We start from the raw sequence: 12,122 nt of genomic DNA, 5'->3' as shown, positions 1-12,122 counted from the left end.
TGCTATCCAATTGTAGCAATATTGTTTTAATTCCTCTTACTATTTTAAGTCATGTTATTGTTTTAATTAATGGTAGCAATACAGTTTTAATTCCTCTTACTTTTTTAAGTCTTGTTATTGTTTTAATTAATGGTAGCAATACTGATTTCTAACATGCAACTAAAAATCATGTTCAGGATTAAACAGTTATAGGATTTCTAATTGTTTAATTTTTTTTTCTAAACGAAGCTAATTAATCAATAAATTCTCATAATGCAGAAGTAACATTCATGTAACATATAGCATAAAATCAGCACAATTACAAGTATCATACTATCATGATGCTGCCAATTCATAGTTTAGAGCAAATTAGAAGAGATAGGAAATTAGAAGAGCTAATTAATCAATAAATTCTCATAATGCAGAAGTAAAACTCATGTAATATATAGCATAAAATCAGCCCAATTACAAGTATCATACTATCATGATGCTGCCAATTCATATGCAACTAAAAATCATGTTCAGGATTAAACAGTTATAGGATTTCTAACTGTTTTAATTTTTTTTTCTAAACGAAGCTAATTAATCAATAAATTCTCATAATGCAGAAGTAACATTCATGTAACATATAGCATAAAATCAGCACAATTACAAGTATCATACTATCATGATGCTGCCAATTCATAGTTTAGAGCAAATTAGAAGAGATAAGAAATTAGAAGAGCTAATTAATCAATAAATTCTCATAATGCAGAAGTAACACTCATGTAACATATAGCATAAAATCAGCACAATTACAAGTATCATACTATCATGATGCTGCCAATTCATAGTTTAGAGCAAATTAGAAGAGATAAGAAATTAGAAGAGCTAATTAATCAATAAATTCTCATAATGCAGAAGTAACACTCATGTAACATATAGCATAAAATCAGCACAATTACAAGTATCATACTATCATGATGCTGCCAATTCATAGTTTAGAGCAAATTAGAAGAGATAAGAAATTAGAAGAGCTAATTAATCAATAAATTCTCATAATGCAGAAGTAACACTCATGTAACATATAGCATAAAATCAGCACAATTACAAGTATCATACTATCATGATGCTGCCAATTCATAGTTTAGAGCAAATTATCAATGCAAAGGTATCATACTATCGCAGTTCATAGCAGTAGCAAATTTAGCAGAAAAAGACCGATAGCAATAGACTATAAACCCACAAATATACATCAATTACTCAGCGAGCCAATTTGGAAATACATCTACTCAAAACTAACTTTACACTATATGCACCCTGCTTAGCTCCCTCCTTAGCTATGTCCTCATTGATAACAACTTAAAATATGCTTTCTTATTTCTCACATTCTATTATTTGATTTTCTCAAATTTTTAGCATAAAATCAGCACCCACAAACATTCACGACTTCATTTAAAACTATCTAGAAATAAATTCTTCAAAATAAAACCATGGGAGGGTTCAAGTTCTTACCTTGTGAGGCAGGATGCGAGAATTTGGATTCGAAATATTAGGATTCTAGTGAATTTGAGAAATCTGCAAAAATAAAAAAGAATAGCAGAGCAAAAATTAATCAACCATTTCGCAGCAAAATTAAACATAATAGCAGAGCAAAATAGGGTTTCAAGAGAGGGAAAATGAGAATTGCTCGAGAAGTGGATTATAACACTAATTCGTAGCAAAATTAAACCTAATAGCAGAGCAAAATAGGATTAAAAAAATTAGGGTTTTAGAGCAAATATACAAAATACATACCAAAAACACGGTTGGAATAAATGGTTTACGCGAGACAGAATCCTCAGACCTTGAACGAAACCTTGAATGATGTTGAACGAGGTTGAATGGCGCGATAAGTGGCTTAAGCGAGACAGAATCCGTTACGCGAGGGTGAATGGGTTACGCGACGGAGATGGGTTACGCGACAGAGCGAGAGAGAAGAAGAATTTGTGGGTAAGCGAGAGAGAGAAGAAGATATTGCTGAAAGTGAAAAATGAGAGAAGCTGCTGAAAGTGAAAAATTAAGAGAAGGTAGGTTGCTGAAATTCTGGGTTTCAAGAGAGGGAAAGTGAGAATTGTTGAAATTCTGGGTTTCAAGGCTTTGTTGTTGAAAATCTGAGATAGGGTTTCAAGAGAGGGAAAATGAAAATTGCTGAAAGTCTGAGATAGGGTTTCAAAAGAGGGAAAATGAGAAGGATTTGTTTTAGGAAATATATTTGGCGCTATAAAAAATTAACTTGTGTACCTACAAGAACAGTTTTTTTAAAAACTAAAGAACAACGGTGAATAAATGTTGCGTAAAGATATCAATAAACAACGAGAATGGTTTTTTAGTGTTGTTGTAGAAATTATAAAATTTCATGTTCTATCGCAACGAAATATAAAAACTGTTGTCTATTTACCTCTACGAGAACAGTTTTTTTACCATAAAAAATTAGGTGTTGCCGTAGCACCAAAATGTTGTAGTGAAGTGCATTTCCAGTATTCTACAAGGAATATATAGAGCTCACATTAGCAAAAAAAAAAACACTCCAAAAGATCAAAGGTTAAAAGGCATGACTCAAAGCAAAAATGACCAGATCATTCTCCATGTTCAAGAACGATCATTCTCCAACTTTTGAGTTATGAATCAAGAACTTCTTGAAACTGAAACTTCAACATAACTTTGAGACATCTATACTCTTGATAAAACAACCTTCAAACATTGTCCAAAGAAGATGATAAAGAAAACATCATATTTGGAAGTTCAGCAGAAAATAGAAAAAAATCGAAAAATGTTCAGTCAAAAACATTCTTGGTTTGAAATCTGACTTTTTTCCACAATCTGACACATGACAGCTGGACATTTTCCAACGATCAAATGAGATGTCAAAAACCTTCCTGAAGCCTGTAAAAGGAACCACAAGATCAAGGAAAAATGAGAGCTTCAAGAGCAAAGCAATACATCACTTACATACATTTACATACTTGAAAACTTCTCAATCACAAACAAAAGATTCAGTTCTATTTTCTTCTTCAAATATCATAATCATTCTACTGAATTCTTTTGTCAAGAGTCAATTCTCAAACACGAGTTGAGCATACTCAGATTCTACCAATCTCTTTAAATCATCATTTTGCAACTCAAGACTATAGTGTTAAATATAGTTTAAGTAGTGTGTAGGAAATCATTTTATGGTTAAAAGATGAAGTGTAAAAATCATCTATAAAGACTGATAGGTAACCTGATTTAATCCCTTTTTGGATGGAAAGGAATTGATGTGTAATAGATCAAGGTTGATCAGAACTAATAGTGTAAAACCAAGAACAGTCTTCGTTTGAACACTTGGTGGAAAATCTCACGGTTGTAAGAATTGGACATAATCCGGATTGGGTGAACTAGGATAAATCTCTGTGTGATATCTCTTCTCTTATCTCTATTTACTTTCAGTCTTTTAGATTATCAAGTTAAATAGATAAGTTAAATTATCACCTAACAAGTGTTAGAGGAAAAGATTCAGGAAGAAGAAGTAATGTTAGAATCCAACATGTGCTTAATGAAAAACTTAGAAAATAACGAGGTAACCATTTATGAACACTGCACTTTATGTGAGCAAATGGAAAGGAATTTGATAATTTGCTAAATGATTCAAATCTTCTTGTTCTAAAATGTAGTTCTTTAAAAGAACAGTTTTACAAAGAAAATGAAGAGAAAGAGAAAACTCGGGCTATGAATGATGAACTTAAAAAGATCATTCAAAATCTAAAAGAATCGCATCTCAAAAATTTTAAAGTTGAAAGTTAAGAAAGTCAAGAATGTTCTGCAACGCAAAACGAGAATATTCTCGTTAAAACTGAAATTGAACTTTCTTAAAAATGACTTGTCAAATTTCATTAGATCTACTGAAACCTTTTAAAAAGTCATGGGATCTCAAGTAGGAATATTTGATAAAGCTGGTGTTGATTTTGATAAAACTAAAAAAAAAAAACGTATAATATTAGAGGTTTTAGAGGTATGGCTCAAAGGAAAAAGGTTAAAGCGTTGATTCTTGCAAAGAAACCAGATGTAGTGTCTGCAGGAAACTAAGATAGAGTTAGTGGATCATTTTGTTTGTGAATCATTGTGGGGTTCCAAGGAGGTTGGTTTTTCATTTCAGCCTTCAGTTAGATAATTTGGTGGTATTCTTGCGATGTGGGATGCTAATGTTTTTGAGACAGTTTTCTGTGAATTTGAATCATGTTCTTATGGTTTATGGAAAATGGAAGAAAGATGGGGTGTGACTGTGTGATAGAAGAGAGGAAATGTTTTTGTGGGAACAATAATCAATAAGGATTTCCAATCAATTACAACTAAAATGGTATGTTTGCGGTGACTTTAATGCAATTCTTTTAGAGAGAGAAAGTATAGGAAGGGGTGAATATATGAGAACTAAGGATATGGTGAGTTGTAACTCGTTTATTGAAGAATTCGAGTTAGCTGATATGTCGTTAGATGGTAGACAGTTCACTTGGTCTTGGTTAGATGGATTGTCTATGTGTAGACTGGATAGATTCCTATTGTCGACAAAATGGTGCTCCTTTTGGCCTAATTGTATCCAATTTGCTATTGGTAGTTGTCTGTCAGATCATTTCCCTATTTTATTGTGTGATGAGGAAATTAACACAACTATTTCGTATGTTGAAATATTGGTCTTAATTCCCAAAATACCACGAGTTTGTTAAAGAACAATGGCTGCCATTTGGTGTGATTATGAGGGGTTATGTGTTAATAGAGAAATTAAAACATATAAAAGGTGCTTTGAAAGGGTGACATAAGAATCATGGTATCTAAAACTTATATTCAATTTCATGATATTTTTGTGTGAGTTCCATGTGAATGTACAAAGTGTTATCTCAAACTTGCAAACAGATTGAAACAAGTCATAGGTCAGGTTATTGTAGATACCCAATCAACTTTTGTGAAAGGGAGCAAAATATTAGACGGTATTGTGCTTGCGAATGAAGTGGAGGATGAAGCTCATATGATGAAAAATTATTTAATTCTTTTTAAGGTGGAATTTGAGAAAGTTTATGATCTGGTGGAATAGAGCTACTTGGAAGAGGTGATGGGTAAAATGGGATTTCTTGAAAAATAGAGAAAATGGAATATGTTAGCTCAACACCAACTTCATAATTAGTTAATGGAAGTCCTACAGTCGAGTTTAGGTTGGGGAGGGGCCTTCGACAAGGTGATCCTTCGTCCCTATTCTTGTTTTTTTATTGTTGTTGAAGAGTTGAATTCAATGACGTGCATGATGGTGAATGTTGGTTTTTTTAAATATTCTCATACCTACAATTTACGGATGATACATGATAGCTTTTTAAAATTATTTTGTTAGAAAATTTATTTTTTGTTTAATATATATAGATATGTACATTGATATTGGTATGTGGAGAGTGTCATGTGGTATGAGTAGAGCATTTAAAAGTTTTAATATGAATCAGACTTTTAAATAGGTTTTCAGGCCAGACCAGATTTTTAAAAAGGGCAAGCCAGACCAAAGAAAAAAGCATACGATAGGCCGTAGGCCTAAAAAATTAATCGTATGCCAGAATCAGGCCTTACAAATCCTGGTCTGGCCTGGCCTATTTCCACCCCAACCTACATTTATCCCTAGACTACAAATTCATGAATTTCTCTCTCAAACATTCGTAAAGTCCACTTTTGTTTCAAAATATTAATCGTAGAGCATTTTAATGTTGATCAAGCAATAAAAAGCATCAAGCACATAAATGCGAAAAATAATTCAATAAACTCATTCATATAACTAGAAATCAAATCACAAAAATTAGGGTTTCATCTTATTACACTCATCCATAACAAATAGGGTTTAGTTACTCATGACAAATATGGAAAATATAGAGATTAAAGAAGAATTACAAGAAGGATTCATGAATGATTCTAGATAAAAAAAACCTCCCATGGTGTTAAGAACAGTCGTCTATGAGTTTCTCTGTTGTGGCACAAGTCTCACAACTTCTCAATGGTCAAAAAGATACTTAAAAAGGGATAAAAAACGCGTTTTAATGAGTTCTGATGCATGCCGCGCGCCCCAGGTGCATGATTTGCGCTTCAAGCGCGAATTGACAGATTCAATAGTAAGGAAATGTGCCCCAGACGCAGTTGTTGCGCTTCAAGCACACAACTTCTTCTGTTTGACGTTTTCTGCATTTTTCTCCTCTTTTGAGTCTGAATTGGATTCCGGTGTCTTCATGGAAGTTGTAGATATGGATTGCAGATTTCATTTGCACTTGGTTTGAATCCAATTGCACATCTACAACTCCAGATATGGCTGAAATACTCCACAAACGTCATTTTGATTTCTCACCAGATTCAGCACTGCATTAAAACAAGGAAACAACGCAAAACTACGAAAAATCTCTACTTAATCAAGGAAATAAGAAATAAACATTTCATTAAATTCAATAACTAAAATCAACAAAATATATCAAATAACTCCTTAAATAAACTAATGATTAAAGATAGATAAGACTAAAAACAATGAAAAATATGCATATGATAAAGAGTCATCATTACACTTACGTTGGGAGAAAAGAGTTGGACAAATATATGAGCAACTAAGGCTATCCTTAAGTTGTTTAAGCTGGTTTCAGGGCTTAAAGTAATTTTTTCACAAGAGTGTGTTGGTGGGTGTGAATGTTAATAAGTCTTGGCAAGATGAGGCATATAGTATCCTTAATTGTATAAGAGGTCAAACACTATTTAAATATCCTGGTCTCCCAATTGGAGGTAATCCAAGAAGGATTGCATTTTGGGCGACTCTTATTGAGAAGGTTCCTTCTAGATTGTCTAGTTGGAGGCCTCGCCATTTATCGGTCTATTTCATTTCCTTTTTCAAATCTTCGACATATATTATTTCTCATCTTGAATCCCCTTTTAAATATTTTCTATGATGGGGGGAGTGAGGAATAAAAAAAGTTTAATTGGATAAAGTGGGATAAGGTGTGTCTTGGTCGGGAGAAATGAGGGTTGGGTATTCGAAGGTTGCGTGAGTTTGATTATTCATTATTAGGAAAATGGTATTGGAGATTGTGTAACTTTAATTGTGCATTATTAGGAAAATGGTGTTGGAGGTTTATTACAATATCATCGGTACATTTTTATTTGTCAAGAAAAGTACATTAAAGATTTGTTGGTCAAATACAAGATGAATGAATCAAAAATCATGACCACTTCAATGCATTCATCTTCTTCTTTAGAGAAAGATGAAAATGGCAACTCTGTTTCTAAAAAAGAATATCGAGGAATGATTGGCTCTTTACTTTATCTAACTGCTAGTAGGCTTGATATAGTATTCGTAGTAGGATTATGCGCGCAATTTCAATCAGCACCAAAAGAATCCCAATTAACAGCAGTAAAACGTATATTTAGATATCTTGTTGGAACCACTAATCTTTGTCTTTGGTATAGAAAGGGTTCACATTTTGATCTTATAGCATATTGTGATGCTGATTATGCCAGAGATAAAATAGAAAGAAAAAGCACAAGTAGAACATGTCAGTTCTTAGATGAAGCACTGATCAGCTGGTCTTGCAGAAAACATAATACTATAGCCTTATCAACAACTGAGACTGAATATGTTTTAGCAGCAAATTGTTGTTCACAAGTTCTATTGATTAAAAATCAACTCCAAGACTACTCAGTAAGTTATTCCAGTATTCCAATTTATTGTGATAATACAAGTGCTATAAATTTGTCTAAAAATCCAATACAGTACTCTAGATCAAAACATATTGAAATAAAACATCATTTCATTTGTGATCATGTCAATAAGAAAGATATTGAATTAATCTTTGTTGATACTCAAAATCAACTTGTTGACATCTTTACAAAGCCTCTTGTCGAAGATAGTTTTAATTTAATGAAAGAAAAACTGAAAATCACGAAAAATCCAGAGAATTCTGGTTAAATTCTGCTTCTGCAGAAAACGAAGAACGTTTATCAATCTCCGTTTTTCCAGACATCAGACTCCGTTTTTTCAACCAACATTCTTCTCTGAGTCATCACTTTCCCTCTCAAACCAAAAAGGTAAATCTTGGCATTTAATGCATGTGTCTCTTTACCTGTAAAAGAGAAACTGACACAACACTCTTGACCCCAAAATTTTATCCTTCTTCCCAAGATAATCATTGTCCTTCTCACGTTTCTAACAATTCCTTTCACCACTCCATCTTCTTTTTCTAAAAAACAGCAAACAAAACCTTTAAACCTCTTATCTTCTTCCTCAAATATCTCTCACTCAGACTTCTCAACTCCCAAGCCATGGCACGCACAAAACAATCTGCAAGAAAAAATGCTTATCCCTGTTCACCATCTTCATCATCTCCATCATCTGATTCATTTCAACGCTCACCTTCTCCACTGCCACGACCAATTCCACCACACATCTCCTCTGATACTTCGTTTTCTGATTATCTTTCATCATCCCCTGAAACTAACCCTAATAATCTTCCTATCAATCACAATCCTCTATCCACTGTTATTCCACCACTATATACATGTCCTCCTCCTAATATTGCTCAGGCTCCTCCTCATATAAGAAAACCTATGATACCAAAAAGACGTTCCATGAGAGTTCAATCTGGCATTGGAACTTCCAAAGCCAAAACAGAAAAACCCTTTTACTTCATCATCTCCGATCCCGAGACTGATGACTCATCTGAAACTCCTCCTCCCACAACTGTTAAAGAAAAAGCACAACTCAAACCCATCACTCCTTCAAAATCTTCATTCTCTTCTGAACCCTCTCAATCAACTCCTCCAAATCAAAAAAGGACATTGATCGAAGAAATATTTTCCTCTCTTCCAAAATCATCTCAACCTTTAACTCAATCCAAAAAGACCATGAAAACTAAAACCACCATGACCATTGCCCAGTTTATAGCCATAAACAAACTAAAAAAAACCCTAAGAAAGAAAATGCTTGCACCCAAACAAAACCTAAAACTCAATGAAACAACTTCTCCAGAACAGTCTCCATCTCCAAAATGTTCCCTTGTTCCAAATCCAGAACGTTCTACAAATCAAGAACGTTCTCCGGTAAGTATCCCCTCACGCTCTCCACAAAAAGAACGTTTTCCACATCAAGAACGTTCTCCTGCTCCTCCAATCTCTCCTTCAGAACCTTCTCCAAATCCAGAAACTTTTCCACTCTGTACACCACCCCCGTCAACAAAAACCAAACGTTCTCCAACACCAAAACGTTCATCTCCATCCACTTTTCAAACATTTGAACCATCTTTGCCTACCAAAAAATCCAAACCAAATACACAACCTCTGATTTCCCCCAAAAACTCCAAATTTTTCAAAGATAAGTGGGCTCAACGCCCAATTGGAATCGGTCGAGTTTTTGTCTTTGATAAACTCATTGTTGATGGTAATGTTGTCCAGCATCACACTGATGCTCTTGGTTGGACTTCATTCTTACAAACATCTGAGTGTTATTACCCTGATGTTGTCCGAGCATTCTACTGCAATGCAAAAACCTTTTATGATAAATCCCTTATCATATCCACGATTAAGGGAATTGAGATCCGCCTAACCCCAGATATCTTGGCCTCCATTATTCAACTACCAATAGAAGGACCATCTGTGTTTGGCAACCAGTGGTATTCAGCTTTGAATCTAAAATAGATTGAAGTCATTTCTGATCTATTTCAAGAAGGCTCCACCCGCTACCTTTCAACATACCTCAAACCTCTCCAAAAGGTGTTTAACAATATGTGCCAGCATACTCTCATTCCCCACTCTGGAAGTCATGAGTATGTCTCTGCCAACGACGCCTTACTCATCTATCATCTCCTCAACTGTAAGTGTCTGAACCTTCCTCATGTGATCATCCAACACATGATTTGTGCTGCTACCAAAGACTACAAGAAAAGTATTGTTCCTTATGGAATGATATTGACTAAAGTCTTTAAGCATTTTGGAGTTCCCTTCTCATCTGAAAAATCACTCATCAAAATCTCCAAATTTTCCACTAAGAATTTGTCCAATATGCGTAAAACACTTTCTGCTCAACCCACAACAACAACATCTTCCTTTCCAACATCATTGAAAAGAAAACGGTTTGCACGACGAAGGACTGCTATAATCCCTATTCCCTTCTCACCTTCATCATCTAATCAATCTGGAGATGTAGTTCCAGAAATTGCTCCAGAACATTCTCCACAATCTCCAGAACATTCTCCACAAAAACCAGAACATTCTCCACAAAAAATTCCACCTACATCAACATTCTCTGTTTTTCCTCAACCATCCACCTTATCCTCCACTGATTTCCTCTCATATTCTCAAATCATTCACTCACCATCTTATGACTTTGGAACACTGCTGCCCAATCCACATATAAGTGCCATGTCACCATTTTTTTGTGTCGCCACAAAAAACAAGTTCCTCCATTTTTGGTATTAGCCAATTTTTTAACTTTCCAGAAGCTGATGGTCCGTCTGGTAAACCATCCACACCATTTGGACCTCTCCCGTCCTTGGCTACCTCCTTTGGAACTGTTCCCTCCATCTCCGGTTCCACTATTCCATCCAACAATGTTGTTGTTGCCACCTCTCAACCAACTACTCACATTCATACTCCTCCTTGCATGGTTGAACCTTCAAACTCTAATATTACGGCTGCTCTTCAGACCATAATGGCATGACAGCTTCAGCAAGATCAGGAGACTAATCTATTGAGAACTTAGTTCACAGAACAACTCGCTCCCAAGCTGGAAATCGCATCACCTCCACTTCTTCCTATTCCTCCTCCACAAGTTCCTAATCCAAGAAAATCCTCCTCATTTGAAGGATCCTCTCCATCCCTAGCGTCTTAGCTATTTTTCCTCCTACCTTTTTGTGTGACAAAGGGGGAGAATTAAGTTAGTTTTTAATTTATTTTAGAATCTTTTTGTGTCTAGGATTCTATGCATATGCTTCAAAGCAATAGAATATTATGTATTTTTATTAAAAATTAAATGAAAACCAGTTTATATCATATGCAAGTTTAAAATTCTGATAAATTACTTACTGCATAAATTGAGGGCGAGCTTTTAAGCTCTTCAATACTTGATATTAGAATCAAAATTAAAATCTAAATTAACATGTTTGTCATCATAAAAAAGGGGGAGATTGTTGAGACAAACTCTATATTTTAAAGTTTTGATGAAAATAAACAAAGGTTAATTAAGATAGTTAATTATGATTCTAAAATATTATGTTAATTTAACTTGTGCTTTTGAGTGAATTTAATTAAGAACATAATCAAGCAAAGCAAAGAAAAACAACTCAAAACTGAAACAAGATCATTTTGGACAAAACGGAGAACGATCTCCAGATTCAAGATTGATCGTCATAGCATCTTGACCAATCAATCTCCACCAGTTTAACAAAGCCTTTGCCTTTGAATTTTATACCAATATCATCAGTACATGGCAAGGAACAAATAGGATTCACCCCAGTACGAGAAGGTTCTCAAATCATTAAAATAAAAGGACTTGAAACAAACCAGTTGAAACAGTTTGAAACCACTTAAATCAAATTGTCAAGAAAGTTCGATCAACCTTGATATATGTTAAGACATTACAAAGACATCTAGAAAGATCAAAACAAGAACTCCAGATTAATCATCAAATCTCAAGAAAGATCAAATTGACAAATCAAGATTGATAATCAATCTCCGTTTTCTACAGAATTACAACAGTGCTCTGTTTACTTCTGCAATGGCTTATAATCTTTCTCCAAACTATTTTGGCTAGATTCAAGGCTCCATATCGAAGCTGTAGCATCAAAGATTAAGTGAGAAGCTTCAAAGGCCCTTAAACTAGAAGACAAAACTGATTAAGCAAGGCTGTAACAGACTTAATCAAATAAGTTTCAAATTATTCAAATGCTAGATTATTTTTATTCTCATATATTGGTTTTGGTCAAAAGTAATAGAGCACTACCAACAACTCTTTTTTACCCTTATTAATTGCTTCTAGACGCCTATAAAAGAAAGGCCAATTTCCAGAAATTAAGCAAGAAATTCAAGTGTTGTCAATTCCCATAATCATTCACATTCACATACTTGAAGTTCTCAATTTTCACAAAGAAGAA

Source organism: Cicer arietinum, chromosome 5, assembly GCF_000331145.2.
Source record: "Cicer arietinum cultivar CDC Frontier isolate Library 1 chromosome 5, Cicar.CDCFrontier_v2.0, whole genome shotgun sequence".
Taxonomy (NCBI): Eukaryota; Viridiplantae; Streptophyta; class Magnoliopsida; order Fabales; family Fabaceae; genus Cicer; species Cicer arietinum.
The sequence above is the reverse complement of the archived record's forward strand: the minus strand, read 5'-3'. Positions refer to the sequence as shown.